The 19,430-nt window shown below is 38.5% G+C and overlaps 1 protein-coding gene and 1 pseudogene across 3 annotated transcripts in view; both read left to right on the forward strand.

The window, feature by feature from the left end:
- AAK1 (AP2 associated kinase 1) overlaps nucleotides 1-19,430 on the forward strand; it is a 150,869-nt gene that overhangs the window by 26,983 nt on the left and 104,456 nt on the right. The window lies entirely within an intron of this gene.
- LOC111743421 lies at nucleotides 12,771-12,889 on the forward strand (annotated as a pseudogene).

Consider the following 19,430-nt stretch of genomic DNA (forward strand, 5'->3'; position numbering starts at 1 on the left):
TCTTAAAAATGTTTTCAGATGTTTGGCAGATTTTCAGGATTCATCCATCCATTTATTCATTCATTCAAGAAGTTTTTGTTATGTATCCTCAGTGAACCAGGCACTGAGCACATTTGTTTTTGCATCTCTAGCACTAAGTGCAACTAATGACAGGTAGCACGAAGGAAGGATTTGTGAAAGTGTGTTGAACCAAACCACTGGGTCTTGTGAAGACAAAACTGAATAACATATCCCTGTTCAGTTGGATCATAGTAAAGTAGGGAAGATATGGACACACAATAATTTCGTGATCTGAGTGCTGAAAGAGAGGGATCACAGAGAAGGGAAAAACCAATCGCTCGGGGATGTTAGAGGTCAGGAAGAGCCTTTTATAAGTATGACATTTGAGCTGAGCCTTTAAAGACGGTTTTTCAGAGTGGAAAATCCAGGGAAGGAATGTAATAGACGTAAGAACATCACCAGCAAAGATACAAAGGCAGAAAAGTGCAAAACATATTCCTAGAGCAGTCTTGTATTGCTGTATGGGGATGAAGGGAAGTAATAGGCTGGAAGAGTAGATCGTGAAGGCCTTGAAGGCCATACTGAGATTTTATTCTCTAGGCATTGGAACACTGTTAAAAGTGTCTGTTATAGAGATCGAGAACATATTAGTTGTTGCCAGGAATTAGGGATGGTGGAGAGTGGGGAAATTGTAGGGAGGAAGATTAGTTGACTGTAGAGGGACAGTGCAAGGGATGTTTGTGGTGATGAAACAATTCTGTGTCTTGATTGTGGTGGCAGTTACATTAATCCGTACATGTGATGTTTGCAAAGAAGTATACCTACACATACACATACATACAAGTGCATGTAAAATTGGCAAAATCCGAATAAGGTCTGAAGGTTGTGCCAATATCAGTTTCCTGGTTTTGATATTGTACTATAGTTATGTAAAATGTTACCATCGGGGGAAACTGGATGAAGGGTACATGGGTCCTCTCTGTACTATTTTTCCAACTTCCTGTGAATCCATAATTATTTCAAAATAAAAAGTTAGAAAAAGCATTAGAAGGAAAACTTGAAGAAGGAGCAGATGGAGCAGGGAGACTGATTAGGGTTTTCATTTATTTAACAGTATTTTATTGTGAAATGCTATGTTCAGATACTGTGAGATGCTCGGGCAGTTATAAAACATAACTTGAGAAATTGCCTACCCTTGAGAAATTGTTGAGTGGAGGAGACAGACATGTTTTAAATATTGCTCATACTGTGTGCTGGTTTTGTACTTGTAAAGATAGGTATAAAGCACTATGGGAGCAGGGAAAAGTGGGGACAAATTGCTAGAGATGGGAAGGCTTCTGAGTGACACAGTGATTAGGCTGACTCTGAGGAAAGGGAGTGGGAGTTTGGGTAGCATATACTGGGATTATGCAATAGTCCAGGTGAGAATAGGTAAAATTAGTGGTGGTAGGAATTGAGGAGTAGGGAGTGGATTCAGACCGTTTTGGAATAGTATTGATGCAAATTGTTAATAGTATGTTTAGACAGAGATTTTGAGCTCGACGGGATGCATGGTGGCTCTGTTAGCCAAAATTTAGAGTATAAGAAGGGATAGGTTTGGGCCAGAATATGTTAGGTTTAGGGTATCTGAAGAGCTCATGTGGAGAGCCTAGTGTGAGGTTGGTGTGTGGAGCTCGAGAGCAGCAGAGCCCACAAGTTAGAGATGTATTGGAACTTATTCTGCATCCACACTGGACCACATGCCGCTTTCTCAGTCATCCATCCTCAGCATGTTTTTTTGTCTGTGCCTTGGCCTGGAATGTCCCTCTCCCTTCTCCATCTAGTGAAATTCCACTCCTGTAAATGCCTACTTCAGAATAGAGGTGATGGCTAAGACTTTGCTAGCTTATGAATTTTGTCCATGGATATTGTAGTAGGGCAAAAAGAGAAGAAGGTGAGTAAGCAACCTGCATTTGGAAGTGGTGAGCCCAGGGGAAGGAGATGAGCAGATGGAGAGTAGAAGAACCAAGAAACGAGTGAGGCTAAACAAAAGCTTGGTTGCTCAGTCACAGCAGAGCTGACCAAACAGAATTAGACATACTGTGAGAAGAAATAGGCCATCATCTAAATTGTAGAAGTACGTGACAACAAAAGATCAGCATTCAGTCTAAGTCCACCTGAGCTCCATCTCATATGTAGAGCTGTCTGACATTGAATGGTGCCTTGTCAGCCTGATTAATTTTTAATAGCTGATTCTCTGGTGAAGTAGCTGGGCACTGAAGTGCATCAAAGGCAGCTTTTGTTTTTCTGAAGTTGGTCAAAATAATACTGGGGAGTTGGGTTACTGTAACCTTGAGCTCTGGTTGTTCTGAAGGGATGAGATCAGACTGTTTAACTTCCCTGGTTTTAGAAGGCTCTTTACCTTTTACAGGGCCAGTTATTTTGAAGTGGAAGTGGGTATGCTTCCTTTTGGATTCTGTGCCATTTATTATTGGAAAATGCCTTGTTATCTGGCCACAGATAAAAAATAGCTTCATTAAAGGGAGCTCCCACTTCCTTGCTTGCTTACTCTTCTGTACATTACTTGAATGATGTTGTCTGTTGTCTGAGTTCTGAAAAATGACTGCCAACCCCTGAAACACCAGAGAATTGCAACACAAGTGTACTCTGAATAATGTGCTTTTTACAACACATAGTCCTCTCCAAAGCAGATGATGATGATGACAATTTTAGCTTGGATTCTTCTGTATAAGATCTTCTTAATTCTTTTAATTTCCCCATCTTTACTTTAAAATTTTACACCTAAATATTCTTTCTTTTAAATTTTTTTACTTTTTTTTTATCCTCCTATCTTTCTACACAGAATCCATTGTTAACTGAGGATGGATAGTATCCGAGTGCTGAGGACCTATATGTAATGAGAGCTTCTCTGAAGTGACTCACAGGTAGATTTGCTACCTTCTGGATTAATGGTGACTGGTTAGGCAGGAAGGGGGAAGTTGATGGAGAGGGAGACTCCACATGGACCCCTTGTATCAGTGGTATGCTTTTTGAGAGCCCTCAATTCTAATAGAGTAATCAGTGGAGGCAGAGACCACCTTTCATTCTCAGAATGGGATTTCTCTCCTCTCTCTTTTTCTTCCTTTCCTGGCTTGCTTTCTATCTACTTATAAATTTGCTTTCACAGACTGGAAAGACTGATTATTCCACATTATCATGGTTGATTCAGGAGACTTTCTACTCCACCCACTTTTGCATTATTTGAAAAATTTCATAATGATCATAATTTTTTTTTTTATAATCAGAAAATTTACAACTATTCCCACTGACAAAATAAACACTTAAAAATTGGGAAAAGGTGTTTAGATATTGAAAATGTCTCTTTATTGAACTTATAAGTATTTTTTTTATTTCTGTACTGATAAATTATTTTAATGGATTTCTTGATATTCATATATCCATTTATCCTTACCTTTCTGAACTAACTTCAGTTTGCTATGGTTTATATTTCTTTTAATCTGCTGCCGGATTCAATTTGCTAGTATTTTATTGAATATCTGCATCTTTATTCATAAATGGGATAATCTATAGTTTTCTTTTTCCTCTACTGAATGTCTGAGTTTAGTATTAGCTGTACTTCTTGTCCATAAAATTACTTACTTGCTCCTATAAAATAAATGTGGAAGCTTTTCATATATTTTTTAAAATTTGAAATAAGATCATCATTTATTGTGAGTTTAGTTTGTGTGAGGCAGTGATTAGAGCCCAGATCTACATAACTCCAAATTCCGTGCTCATCTAGTTCATCATTGCAGCCACATCAAAGGAGAAAGGCCAGTCTTGGAACCCTGGGTCTCTGTGGCCAGAAAGCCCAGTCATTATTAACTCATCTTTTTTTTTTTTTTAAATTAAAGTTTAAAGTTTGAAATAATTCAGTTATAGAAACAGTTCAAAAATAGCACAAAAATTTCCATGTACTCTTTACCCAAATTCACCAAAGGCTGACATTTTGCTACATTAGCTTTTCATTCTATGTACACATATTTTTTTTCTAAACCATTTGACAGTTATAGATATAATGTCCTCTTTCCCCTAAGTACTTCAGTGTGTATTTCCTTTAGAAAGAACAAAACCACTGTATACTTGTCAAAATTAGGGAATTAACTTTGATATAATACTGTTATATAATTATTCAGATTTTACCAGTTGTCCCACCAACAAAAGAAAAAACGTTTTCCCCCAGTCCAGGATCTAATCCAGGATCAAACATTGTATTTAGTTGTCATGTCTTCTAAATCTCCTTTAATCTGGAATAGCTCTTTAATCTCGCTTTGTCTTCCATGACCTTGACATTTTTAAAGAGTACAAACTAGTTCTTTTTTGCAGGATATCCCTTAATTTGGTGAGTCTGATGTTTCCTATGATTAGATACAGGTTCTGTGTTTTTGGCTGGAATACTGTAGTGAATACTCAGTGCAGCATATCAAGAAGAACATGATGTTTATTTGTGCTATCACTGGTGATTAATTTTAATCACCTGGTTAAAAGGTATCTGCTAGGCTTCTCTACTGTAAAGTTACTATTTTTTACTTTGTAATTAATAACTATTCGTGGGATCATACTTCGAGACTACATAAATATCCTGTTTCTCATCAAACTTTCACTCAGTAATTTTAGCATGCACCACATCTTTGGAGGCAACAAGCAAGGATGCTCAAAGTGAATGCAGACCTTTACTTCCCTGGCACTAAAGTGAAGCCAGGAGAAAGTGAGGTATTCAGCCTATCAGGCAGGTCAGCCACATAGTATTTTTAACCATTGTCTGTGACCTTCGAATTTTATATTTACATATGTTAATTTAACTTTAGTTAGTGATTCTTGAGAATAGGGATTGTATGCTACAACCTTCGGGTTCTTAGTTTGGTTACACAGGGCCCAAGATCCATCCAACCAGTTTATTCTGGTCACAAGTGCCGTTTGGTCTTTGGCCTCTAACTCTCTTCTGTCTTTGACCTTTTGACCCCTTATTTTGCTTCTAATTAAAATGCTAGAGGTCAGAGTAAACTGCCTCTGGGTTGAATCATTTGTGAACAGGCATTGCTCTGGCTACCAGACCCATCTAATATGACAACTGTCTACTGAGTCACAGTTACATATCCTGTGCTTTGGTAATGCTGCAGTTGTTATACGAATCACAGAAGCCAGTTTTTAATATGTTAGAGTCAAGAACTATGTATAATATGAAGAAACTTTAAAAATACAAAGTGGTATGTAATTAATTACCAGTTCTTATGATTAGATGCTATAGAAGTTAAAGAAAGGAGAGCTGAAAGAAGCAAAAAAAAAAAAAAAATTAAGGACTTTTTTGGGGGAAATGAGCCTTGATTGATAGATTGGTAGGGATGTCATGAGAAGAAGCACATAGGTAAGAATGTGCATACTCTACACAAAGATAAGAATCCACCCTTTCTCATAAATGGCTCAACCAGAAGCTGAGAGTAGGTGGGGAGGTAATAGTGGGACTTTCTTTTGGCCGATTTCAAGCACCAGGAACATATGTAAGCCACATGCTAGCTGCCTCTGTGCTAATTTGCAGGCATTCAGAATAGCCATGTCTTTGCTTCTTGTCTCTGGTTATAGTGCTTTCCAATTTTTTAGTTGAACTAGAGTTAGCTGGCAAGTTGGAACAAAGAAAGTTGGCTTCTTTGGGTCAATATTGATACAGGGAAGCTTCTCCCCTCCCCCCTTCTTTTTCAACAGTTTCCTTGCCCTTTTTCTAGAGCACAGTTTCTCAGTATTTCTAAGTTTCTGACCTCACCACAGTCCTTTTGGGGAAAGCTGGTGACTTCTATTCAATAGACATCAGTGAGTTGAGATATTACAGTAATTGGACATGATAGTGTGCCACTTATTCAGCAGTCACATTACTGATAGTTGTGACCCTGAAAACACAGCTCTCTTCTATGATGTCACCACATACTTCTGTCATGTTATTAAATATAAATCATGGAATTTAATCATTTATTTGAAATACATTCATATATAAACACATGAATAAATTCCAACTTATCCCCACAATAACCTGACTCTCCCTCAAATTTTGACTTTTCTTGTCAAAGGACAGTGTGGAGGAACAGCTCTTACTCTTAGAAATGACAGCCTACAGTAGGAGTGCTCCTACTTGAACTAGTCCTTACATGAGCCAGTGAATGTCCAGGGATGTATGTCTTACTTGTGAATGTGATTGTGCATGTGTGTCATGGTAGAGGGCAGTCAAATGTCTGTGCTAAAACAGACTTGAATTTAGAAAGTACCACCACCCCACCTCCCTTTCCCAAAAAAATTTTTTGGGTGGCAGAGCTCATTCTAATTTGTACCTTAGAAGAGACCCTTTGTCTTCTCTCAGGCTTTTTATTCTTTCCATTTTTTATTAATGAGCCTTTACACTTTGGTTTACTACTAAATTAAAAGGAATAAATTAAAATGGAGAGAGACACTATTCTGACAGTAGTGAGAAATGACAGGAGCCACTGATTTAAAGAGAGAAGCATAAAAGCTGCCAGAAGAGTTAAAAGCATTAGAATCTGGAGCTATTTAATGAGTGAGGGAAGTAGTAGTACACATTCTAGTAGGTTCTGAGGACATCCCAATGTTGAGTACAGAACAGGTAATTAAATGCCTTTTTGAAAAGGGATATATCATCTAACTTGCCTCATTTCTCACAACTCCCATTTGTCTTACACCTTACATATTTAGATTTGAACATTTTATTCTCCCTACATGGTCCTTGAGGACATTTGAGTTTATGACCACTAATTAGTCAGTCTAGAGTTTATTTTGATATTTGGGTAATAGAGGGAATTGACTTGAATTTTTTCCCCCAAATGACTAATTAGTAGTACTAACAATTTTTAGTGGGTAATTCCAGTACATATTAAATTCTTACATGTTCTTGAGGTCTTCACATTTTTCTGTCCTTACAATAATAACATTTTATAATTTTACATCTAAATTATATGTTGTTAAATTTTAATATCTGGTAGGATCAACTTCCCCCTTATTCCTTCATTACTCCGCTCCCCAATCTTGACTGCAGCAGTATTCCAGTGCATCCTAGATGAAAGGTAGAATAATTTTATTTAAAAACAAAGCAGCCTATTGAAATTTTCATTTTATTTTTATTCAGCTCAGAGTACTTTCTGTTTCCCTTTTGATTTTGCATTTAGCCCAAGGATTATTTACAAGAATTTAGTTTCTAAATATTTGCGCATTTTCCCTGAGATCTTTCTGTTATTGATTTTTAATTCAGTTCCATTTAAAATCATTTTAGTCAGAGAACATACTTTGATTTAAATTCTCTTAAGTTTATTGAGAATTGTTTTATAGCTTAAAATATGCCATATCTTGGTCTGTAGGCACTTGAAAAGAATGTGTATTCTGCCATTAAATTGAGTGTTTTGTAAATGTCAATTAGGTCAAATTGCTTGGTAGTGTTGTTCAAGTCTCTTATAGCCTTATTGGTTTTCTGTTTGCTTGTTCTATCAATTATTGAGAGAGGGGTATTAAAATCTTCAACTTATTGTGGATTTGTCATTTCTCCTTGCAAATCCACAAGGAGAATGTCAACGTTTTTGCTTCATGTACTTGAAGCTTATTAGGTTTGTAGACATTTAAGAGTTTTATGTGTTCTTGATGAATTGACCCAGTAATATTCTTTTCTCTGAAATCTACTTTGATATTAGTATAGTCACTGCTGTTTTCTGTGATCAATGCTAGCGTGGCATATCTTTTCCCCATCCTTTTACTTTAACCTATTTGTATCTTTCTGTTTAAAGTGGGTTTCTTATAGGTAGCACATAGTTGGATCTTTATTTTTTATGCAGTCTGATAGTCTCTACATTTTAATTGTGTAGTGTGTGTTCTTTTATTCTTTCTTGCTGCTTTAAAACAATGTTTTTGAGATTCGTCCATGTTTGTTGTATCAGTATGAAGGTAGTTCATACCTTCTTATTTCTACATGGTATTGTACTTTATAGATATTCCATAATTTGTTTATCCATTCATCTTTTGAAGGACAGTTGAATTTTTCCAGTTTTGGCTGTTCACATTCTTCTGCAAGTCTGTGTGTGGATGTTTGTTTCACTTCTCTAAGAGTGGAATTGCTGGTTTATATGGTAAATGTATGCTTAACTTTGGAAAAAGTTTTCTTTTTATAAAGTTGTACAATTTTACATTCCTGCAAGTAGTGTAGGAAACGTTTTGTTGCTCTACATTTCAGCAATTAGTTATTTTAAGCTAATTGTCTTGAGTTTTCCAGGTAGACAGTTATATCATCTGTAAGTAATGAAAATTTAGTATGAACATTTTCAGTATTTTTCCCTTTATTTTGTCTTCTGGCTGAATTTCATTGGTTTAAACTTTCAAAATAGGTTCAAATAATACATTTGAAAAAGAATTTCATCAAAATAATTAAAATCGAAATATGTTGACATTCTTTGAAAGGGCGGGCTGACAAACTCAACTCATTTTTCAGTGATGTAGTGTAAATGAACTGTTACTAAGTTATTATCTATATGCTCATTATTAAATAGTATCACAGTTTATCATGTTTTTCATTGTAAACAGTTCACAATTTTGTTTTCATACACACCACTATGAATTCTGTGTTCAAACTCTTGATAGAGGAATACACAAACTTTTGAAGGAGAAGCAAATTCTGTCATCTGTCCCCATTCAGAAGTGCCTATAATCCTTAAAAGCACTTGAATGCACCTATTTATGTTACACATTGTAGAAATTCTATGATGGATTTTTTAAAAAAGATATATGTTTTGTTCTTATGAATAGTTACTACCTACCTGTCACAATCATTGTCAACATTTACAAGTTAACAGATATGTTTTCACATGACCCTGGGGTATGTATGTTATAGATTATTGCCTGGAGCAGTGTTTTTCAAACTCAACACTATTGACATTTAGGGCTGGATAATTTTCTGTTGTGGGGTGCTGTCCTGTGCATTGTAGGATGTCAGCAGCACCCCTGGTCTCTACCCACTTGTTGCCCCTCCTACCCTCCAAAGTTATGACAACCAAAAATGTCTCCAGATATCACCAAACGTCCACTCTGGGGGACGGGGGCAAAATTTCCCTGTTTTGAGAAACGGTGGTGTGACATCTTGAAGGGGTTTTAGGCACTACCCAGTAAGAAACACTGGCAGAACGTGAGACCATTTAATTGGTTGGTAGAATTTCCTGGTGGACCATTTCTTGACAATTGGAGAAGTTGTCTTTCTTTTGTTGCAGTTTGTGGATTCCACAAGTCACTTGGTTCCTCTGCTTTACTTCCCCACCTTACTGCCTCTCTGTGGAGTAAGAGAACCAGGAAAAGGTAACTGGAAGTTATTAATAAAATATTAGGGAAAAATGTCAGCAGATCTCTTGATGACATCCTGCCCCAACGTTCCTATTTAAGCTCCATTAGACTGTCTGTGGTCATTGTGGTTTGAAATATAGAACCCATGTTAATTCTCTTGGTTCCAGAATAAAGTGATTTATGCCATTTAACATGGTCTTATTTCTTCTCCCTTGGTTCACCTTGAGTTTTAGGAATGACACTTCTGTACCTTGGTGGCAAATGGCAAAATCTCTTAGCCATTCGCACAGAGATTGCATGGAATAGCAATCTGTGGGATCAAAGTGGTGTCCTGGATATCAGTAGACTTTACTGGTTTTTATTGATTTCCAGTTATTTTACGCTTAAATTGAGCCATCTAACATAGGGTGCTGAACAGGGCTTCATTTTTTGCTTTGCTGATGTAATCTTTTGAATGGAGTCCTTTATCTACCTTATACCTTAAATTTACCTATTTCTCAAAGTCATTGAGAGTAATAAAATTTCTGTGATATTTATGTTAACTTCTTAACTATAAGTATGCTAAGTACAGTTAAAGTAAATGCTCTATAAAATCTGGATATACAAAATGGATTTGCCTTTCCAAACCTTATCAGTCCTTCAGAATCCATCCAAAATTCCATATGTCCCAAGAAACTTTCCCCACCAATTCCAGCTAACATTTGTCTTTCTGTAGCCTTAAATTTTAAAAAAATCATTTATTATTATTTATGCTTATTTATTACAGCACCTGGTCTTCCTAGGTAGTCTCCCATCCAGGCCCGACCCTGCTTAGCTTCCACGATCAGACATCGGGCTTGTTCAGGGTGGCATGGCCGTAGACCACGGACCGTGGCGCCACTGGGGCATGGATCCAGGACCTTCTGTGTGTAAAGCAGACGTGCCAACTGCTACACTATGGAACCACATCCCCATAGGCTTACCTTTTTTTCTCATCGTTTCATGTCTTATCTTTCCAACAAATTGTGTTTTTTTGGGAAGATAGGAGTGGAGATTTGATGGGACATCACATTTTTATACTATAATTAAGTCCTTTTTATACTTTATCTCATTTGACCTTCCTACTAACTTGAAGGTTATTAGGATAGATATAATTATATCCATTTTACAACTGAAAATGGGGCTTTAGAGAAGTCTTTCCAGCATTATCCAATTAATAGGTGGTTAAGCCAAGAGTAGTACCCGTTCCCATTAAGTATGGGGATTCCTAACTAGAAAAATTGAGCAAACCTAAAAACTGTTTTGATTTGTTATTATATTTGCAATGTACAGAATCTTAGTGTTGCCAGTTAAAGTACTGAGACATTTAAGCCTGCTAGATGTGTACAAGGTTAGTGGGGATGGCTTATGCTGAATCATTCCTGCTCTGGCTCAAGGACAGACACTGCAGAATAGCAGTCTGAGAGTGGATATACGGACTCTGATTATACAACAGTTTCTCTATATAGCCTTCTTGGAATGTGTGCTCTTTCCTGCTCTTAGGCACCTTTGCTGACCAAAGTCTCTGATGTCTTCTGCTTTAATCCTTAGCATTTCTGCTACTACTAATACAGCTTTGTGATACAAGCAGCTAAAAGTGGGTGTTTTAGGGACAGGCTCCAGTATGCACTTAAGTGATCAGGAAGTTCCTGTGTCTCGTCCAGCATGGAAACTGCAGAGAATAACTCTGCTGGTGTATATAAACTCATAGAATGGGGGATGAAGCTCCCAGTTTGTCTGTATGTCTGACCTTCGTTGTTGTCTGTCTCATGCATTGAGCATAGTCATATAGAGGTTTTGACTTACTCCCCTGGCTTGGCAGAGTTAGCTTCTGTAGATTATTTTATTGGAACCAGTTGGACCATGTTTTCTTTTAATCATACTGCTTAACTTTCTTCTGTAGAGATAAAATGGAAGCTACCTTGAAGCAAAATAGGAGCTGCTAACTTCCCTTGCCCGAACTGCCTCATACAGGTGCTCTGCATGTGTACCTGAACGTTTGAGGCAGGTCATGCCTCGTGATTGCTCTCTGCTTTGAAGGACACTTGTGTCGGTTTCTTAGATGCAATACTCCTTTACCTTCTTTTAGCTGGAATATTGCATCTCTTCCATTCACATTCTCTAGGTCTCCTTTTCCTGCTGATCTTTTTTCTAGGTCTTGACTCTGTACCTCAGTGCTTTACCACTAGCCAGTTTCAGAGTTCATTAATTGTATTCTCCACTCTGTCCAGCATACAGTCTGCTGCTTGTCTGTGCTCTATTTCCTGACTTGGACAAATCGCCTTGTTCCCCGGTCTACGGACTATTCAGTTTCTGTCCAATCTGATCCATCTGTGTCCCCCACCTCCAAGGCATTCAGTGAAAATCCTAGTTTCTCATCTGTACTCTGACCCTTAACCCCAAATGAGACTGGTGGTTACTTTGTGATTAGACTACAAAAGAAGACTGAATTCATATGTACTATTTGAGCATATTGTTTGTATGTCTCTCAAGACTGATTCCACCTTTTCTAAAAGATGTCTAAAAAGCAACGAAAGTGCTTTTGAAAATCAGAGGCTGTATTTTTAGTAGTAGTTCTTTCATTTATTCTGCTGGAGGATCCAGGTTGAGCTCTTTATCAGATATTCTCAAACTTATGTACTGGGATAGTCCTAACAATAGAAAACCTGGATTCACAGATCAGATGTGCCATTTGATAAATATAACATACAAGAACTCGATAAAACCAGGCTGTTTGATGGAAGCATAATAAAAACCTGCAGGGAAAAAGAGCACATAGCTGTGGTAGCAAGTGTAAAACAAAGGGCAGAACTGAGGAGTCACAGAATTACCGGGGATGGTTCCATATATGCTCGGATGCCACAGGCACCCAGGACTGGGCCTCGCTTTGACCATTCAGAAGGTAGAATTTTGGGATACTTGCATCATCTGAAGCCATCTATCGCTGACAACAAACCATTATAACACATAGAGTCATTAGTTAAGAATAGGTTAGGTTTCGTCTTCCCTCTTAATATAAGGGATAGAGAAGCCGATGCTCATGACATACTGAAAATGGAGATTTTATATCATCAAAAGTTCCTATAACCAGAGTTTAGTTTTACAAAGCTGCAGGTGATATCAGACATCACCTAATGGAATTGCTTAAGAAGGAAGAGATGAGGGGAAATGGAGGTGAGCATTTGTTGACTCCTTCCGTGGTTAGCTGTGTGCCAGGTGCTTTATGATGCTATCTCATACAGTTTTCATAACACCTCTGTGGAGTAGCCAGTGGTTCCTCATTTTATAAATTAGCTGAGGTCGCATTACTCTGGAGTGTTTGCATGGGATTTGAACCCGGATCTAACTCCAAACCCCTGCTCCTTAGAATGAGGCAGGCTTGCTTTAGAAAATGAAAGCTCTACGGCCATGCTACCCTGAACACGCCCGATCCCGTCTGATCTCGGAAGCTAAGAGAGTCAAGGCCTGGTTAGTACTTGGATGGGAGACCACCTAGGAAGACCAGGTGCTGTAGGTGTAAAAAAAAAAAAAAAAAAAAAAACTTCGATTTTGGCAGCAAGGCAGTGATGTAGAAAGACAGCTTCAGGTCCCTTGTTTCATACAGATTGCTGTATTTGAAAGCATGGGCATTCTCAACATGGGATGTCTATTAGGATCACCTGTGAAGATTTATAAAAAGAAAAAACAAACCCACCACCCCAAGAATTCTGAATCTAACTGGGTTCTGGATGTGAGGCTGGGACTTCCAAGATGATTCTTAGTTGTTAGGATTGAGAATGTCTATGTATAGAGAATGATGGAATGGATGTGAGCCCTGGAGTGGCCCTACAGATATTTCTAACCCTCCTGTGAGAGAAAACTGAGGTCCCAAGATCTCAGAAGTCAGATATTCCTTCTTCATTCAGTCCTGCACTTACCCAGTATTGACTATTTGTTACTCTGGGCGATTCAGAAAATGCAAAAAAAAAAAAAAAAATGTTTTTCTTGCCTTTGAAGAGTTTTTAGCTGACGACCATATAGTTAATGCAAAGCCACAGTTGGAACCCATACTTCCCAACTTCACTGGTATTATAAAACCTTTTGAATGTTATCATTGCCAGGCCTTCTTTGACATCCCGTAAGCTGTGTAAATGGTTTCTGTTAACACTGTGGTGAGTGGCCTCCAAAGCCCCTGGGCTTCCCCATTTCAGAAGTCTCCTGCCTGTCTTTCTGCCTCATTACCAGCCTGGTATTCAACCATCCATTTTGCCTTAGGTTCACAGGCTCCCAGCTTTTCAGTTCACTGCTTTGTTCTCAGTTCATTTTTAAGCATCTCACCTGGAAAGGCCTAAAAAGCTACCCAATGATTATTTTAGAATTGCAATGCTTAGACAAAACCTGCCCTACTGGTGGTCATCCGGAGCTCTTTGCTGTGCTTTCTAATTAGTTCAGTCCTCTGACTCATCCCACAGTGTTTTTGTGGGCTGCATATTTTTCAGAGTCTTTCCAGATCTGTTAAGAACAGTAAATGCAGCAGAAGGGAGGAGCACGTCCCTCCAATCACTGCATAGGGAAGGAGGAGGGCAGTGTATGCCCAGCACTGTCCTAGGCCCTTTTTTGTACGTTTTTTTCTTTAATGCTTCTCAATAGTCTTGGAGGATAAAGTTTCCATATCTGCAAAATATGGATAGTAACTGAAGCTTAGAGATATTAAGTAACTTTCTTAAGGTTACATAAACAAGTAAATTTTGTTGCTAGAAATCTAACCATAGAACCTTCTTATCTAAAAGTCATGTTCTTTTCCTTGTACAGCCATGCGCTGCTTAAGGATTGGGATACATTTTGAGAAATGTGTCATTAGGAGATTTTGTCCTTGTGTGAACATCATAGAGTGTACTTACACAAACCCAGATGGTGTAGCCTACTACTGTATTTGTATGTGCTGTACTTTATGACTAGCAGCGCCGTAGGTTTATTTATATCAGCATCACCAGAGACTTATGAGTAATGCCCTATGCTGTGACTTTATGACGGCTTTGATGTCACTAAGCAATAGGAGTTTTCCAGCTCTGTATAATTTCATGGGACCACCGTCATACATGCTATCTGTTGTTAACAGAAACATCGTTATGCAGCCCATGACTGTACCATATGCCATGTTATATGTAAAGCTTTTGATTTAGTTCAAACCTACTTTTTGGATAAGTGACTCTTAAGTTTAATTTTTTATATCTTCAGTAGGTTTTAGAAAGTAAAACTTTGATTTAACAATCCAGGAGAGATATAGGACTTAGGACAGGACTTAGAGAAGGTAGCATTAGGTATCACAGTCTGAGAATTGTGATGAGAGTAGGTACTGATCTCCTAGGCTAGCTCATTGGAACCAGGAACCAACACAGCCACTATTACAGGCCAGTGTCAGAACTTGGAAAGCTCAGGGTGACAAAAGCATAAATGCTAAGCCAAGGTTCTTGAGAAGCCAGAAGTGATGTGGAGAGATGGACCTCCAGCTCAGAAATATCTCCCATTACATTTTATGTCAATTAGAGATAACTTATTCTTCCTTTTAATAAAATAATCTTTTCTTTGAATCTTGAATTGTAGCTTGAATTTCTGTGTACATTCCTTTTTTGGTAACACTTATCTGGGCCTCAGATTTTGAATCTACAAAGTGATAATTAAAACTTACTCTAATGAGGAAATGAGAGCATGTATGTGAATGACTTGCACACTGTAGACTATCCATACCAATACTAAGTATGGGACCCTAGCTTCCTTAAAAACTAACAGATTGATGAGAATGGCAGTTTCGATGTTGGGTGAAGGGAACAATGATTTTTTTGGAGCATGAATAACTCCAAGAGAAGCAAGATCAGAGCAGGGAAGCTACATTGGGAGTGGGTTGAAAGGCTTTAGATTTTTGGGGAGTGGAGGGGATATAAATGAGATCTCTGTGTGCTTGGAGCTGGAGGTTGAGGGAGATCAAAGACTAAACCTGATCTGGTGCTGACCTGGGGTCTTACTGAGGGCAGCAGTTGCCCTTGTGCATGTGAACACCTTGTACAATCTTTATTTATGTGATGAGTTGTTTAGAGCCTAACGTAACACCTAAATGTGATGGAATATCCTGTGGAAATCAAATCATGTGACATAACATTTATATGTGAGTCCTGTAACGGAAACAACAGAAGCAAGGATCGGCATGAGTTTGTGTGACAGGTTGGGCAACCACCAAGACAGAAAGTTACCCTTACAAGTCTGGGCTACTGAAGACTGAAGCTAAAAGCAACCTCTATGTTTTACTTCTCCAACACTCTCTCACCCTTCTCCTTTTTTTTTTTATCAAAACATGGTATTACTGTGCTCTCAAGGGCGAATTATAATTAAAGTAACCACAGCGTAAAGCTCTTCAATGCAGAGTCTCTGAGCGAAGTGTGGAGAAGCTGGTTAGAGAAGAGGTATTATGTAATGACCTAATTATGAGGCCTGCCATCTGCTTAGGAATCACGCCTGCCTGGTTAGGATTCCCTGATTGCATTTTTCAAGGAGGATGCTAGATTGTTAAGGGAGCAGTGTGTGTGTGGTAGGTAAATAACACTAGAAACATTTAGTGCCTTTCTTGAGGGAGATTGGTAGGTTGTGGGGAGAGGGAGATGAAGCAGCCTTGGAGGGCTCCTAAGCAGATGTGACCCAGTAGCATGCAGAGCAGCAGAAGGTTAGTTATTCTGTAGGAGAGGCTCCCGGTATCAGGGAAGGGGCAGCTGGGTGAAGGTGGCTATCAGAATATGGCCGGAAACCCCAAATCTTCATGAAGAACCAACTGAGACATTTTCTCCACCCAGAGAAAGAGTGGAGAATCTACTTTGTTTTTTTAATGAATGGTTTGTACTATGGAAGGAAATTTTAAATCCAGAAGCCTACAAAAGTGGGCCTAAGTCAGCATAGAATTGAAACACAAACAACTATGATCAGGGCACTTGATGGGTTGCCTCTGAAGGGACTCAGGGCCATGAATCAGATGAGAAAAAAAATCGTATAGCTATCAAGAAGCTGGCAGGTGAGGGAGTATGTCTTTGGGTCTGCTGTGGGTATTTCTCATAGCTGGAAAGGAATCTTTGGACTGTGAGCCATGAGGCTGAGACCCAGGAGGATACTGATACACTGCTGGTACACTAGACATACAGTGAATGACTTTCAAGGAAAATAGCAAACTTTCTAAACATTCTTTAGGAGGATCTGTAACAGAAAGTCTCTTTGCCTTCAGGTTTTGAAAATTTGCCTATATGGGCCTACCTCATTGTATTGTGCTTCACAGACATTGAGAATTTTTACAAATTGAAGGCAAGACCAGCAAAAGAATTATGACTTGCTTTATTGCCATGTGGTCTGGAATCAAACCCGCTGTATCTCTGAGACATGCCTGTATCAGGAAAATCAGCAAGTAATTGATATAATAAGAGTGAACTTCCCACAGGAAGTAATGTTTTGCTTATTCCTTCCCCTATTCTCATCTTTCAGAGAGCTTCTTTTAATTTCCATCTATTGCCCACCGCCTACCCTCCAGTATGAAAGCAATGTCTTTTAAAGAAATGATCATTCATATTCCTGCATAGAATTTAGGAGGTTGTTGGTGTGTTTCGTATCCCTAAAGAATCACCAAAATATAGCACATACCCTGCCCCAAAGGTTGGAGATTTTTCTGTCCCTTTAATTCAGTGCCACACTTTCATTTTGCAGATAAGGAAATGGAAACCCAGAAAAGCGTAGTGACTTGCTCAAGGTCATAGATTGTCATTTGTGGAACTTGGGCCAGAACTAAGTCTCCTGATTCTTGGCCCATTGTTCATTCTGTTATCCCTTGGTATCTTATGTGAAGATTTCTTTGAAATGTTACCAAGAGTTCTGTGGCAATGGCAGTGACATAACTGCACAATACATGGACAGTACAGTTCTTTGGGTGTTATTTGGGCCTCCCACTGGTATCTTAACTTCCAGCACAGTCCTCAGAGCAGCAGGGAATAGTTTTAAGGGGCTAGACATTGACATTCTCTTCTGTGAGTTTGCATAGACTTCGGAGCAGAAAGACTTATTTCCACACTGAGCCTGCCTCTTCTCTTTACTTTGACCGCCACTTCTTGTTGGACCCGTTTCTTTAACAACCTTGAGATATCCTTTCTTTTTCCCCCAACTTTCCTAAGCATTCACACTTGAGCTTGAGCAGACATCTGGCAAAGAGGTTTCTTTGTAAGATCTAGAAAAGCCATTTAAAATGTAGATGCTGGTATACTTTATTTTTCCCAGTGGCAGATCTTTCCAGGAGAATAGGAGTTTGCAAAGTCATTGGCTTTCTTCCTTAGACACAGATAGCCAACATGATCAAGTTTCCTTATCATCTCTCTCACCCCTAAACCACTGGCAGGGTTTATTCATTTTAGTCACATAGGTTTTTAATATAAAAAGAGACTCTGATTCTATTCTAAGTGTTCTCAGTATACTGCAGGTTTTATTTTTTTACTTCAAAAAGCTCTGAAATGCCCCTGATCCTGGGGTAGTGATTCCCCAAACTAGTAGATGATCTATAGTGTCTGGGAGGCTTAAAAAAAAAAAAAAAATCGCAGGGCCCCACCTAGGCCTACCGAATCAACCTCTTATCAGCATTTAGCTATTTACCAAGTACTTCTTCAGTGATGTAATACGTACTTTGTATATTGGATAGTTAATCATGGACTATTAATTTATCTAGAGCCTCTTGAGAGGACAAAAGGTTTTGTTTTGTTTTTTTAAACAGTGCACTACATTCAGCGTGGCATTGTAAAGTGAATCTATTTTTTTCTGCAGTAATGCAAGAATGAATAGCAAAAAACATTCTCTAAATATGTTTATTCTCTAAATATTTGAAAATGGACTGACTCACCTCCAGAGTGACAAATCTAAATTGCAGAGAAATGTTTTAATTCAGGGCTTTAAAAAAGGATGTAATTTAAAAATGTACATTTATGGTAAATGGGTTGAAAATTAATGTAAATAAAACACTTTAAGTAAAAATAGATTCTTTATATTAATTTGTTTTTAAACTCAGCATCTTTTAAAAACTTGATTATTGGGCAAGTGGTGACCATCATTTTGCACATACACTGAATGTAGAAATAACACAGACTACCTAAAAATTATAGTGTTTTAATACTTACTGCCTTCATAGAGTTCATCTAAGTCAGTCTTCTAGTTTTACAAATGGAAAAGCTGACCCAGTGAGGAGAAATTAGTTAATCCATGTATTAATCAAGAGTTTCTATAGGTACACAGTAGTTAGCTACTTAAATTAGATGAAAGACAAAAGGGAAAATGTTGAAAAGATGAGGTGTGGGGTGGGGGTGGTGGTGTCTCATGGAACCTGAGAGCAGGAGCGCTGCTGACCCTTGGGGAAGGTCTGTGGAACAAGAAGCCTCTCAGGAGTCTCTGTCTCTTACATCTGATTTCCGCCCCCCACCCTCCTTCCTGCTTTGGTCTTCACTTTCTCTCTGCAGGTGGACTTTTGCTGTTCATTCATTCTAGTGACTTCATATGGTTACCATATGGCTCTCACTTTCACTTGTTACATGCAGTTTAAGTTGCCTGCATGAACTTATACTTTCCAGGGAAAGAGAATCTGATTGGCCCAAGCTTGAGTCAGATGTCCTTACTGGTCCCATCAACTCTGGCAGGGATGGGGCGAGGGTATTATTTAGTCAGACATGACTGGTAGGGGAAAGGGAATGTTCAGGGTAAGGTGAATCATCAGGTTGGGCAGACACCCCAAAGCTTTCTATTCTGAGAGTGCACCAAGAAATGGTAGTTCCAGGAGAAAAATGAGAATCTGAAATAAGGCAATGGCAGTGAGTATGGGAAGAGTAAACAGATTTGACAGTGATGGAGAAAAATCAATAAGCTCTGGTAATTAGTTGGGTGTTGGAGAGAGGGAATTGTTAAAGACACAAAATGGGGTAGATGGTCACATTCATGATAATAGGTAGGTAATATAGGAAATTCCTTTCCTTGGAAGGTGTAGGGGGAACATAGAGGGCTTGACTTCAGTTTTCTCA

This window comes from Pteropus vampyrus, unplaced genomic scaffold (genome assembly GCF_000151845.1).
Source record: "Pteropus vampyrus isolate Shadow unplaced genomic scaffold, Pvam_2.0 Scaffold113, whole genome shotgun sequence".
Classification (NCBI taxonomy): Eukaryota; Metazoa; Chordata; class Mammalia; order Chiroptera; family Pteropodidae; genus Pteropus; species Pteropus vampyrus.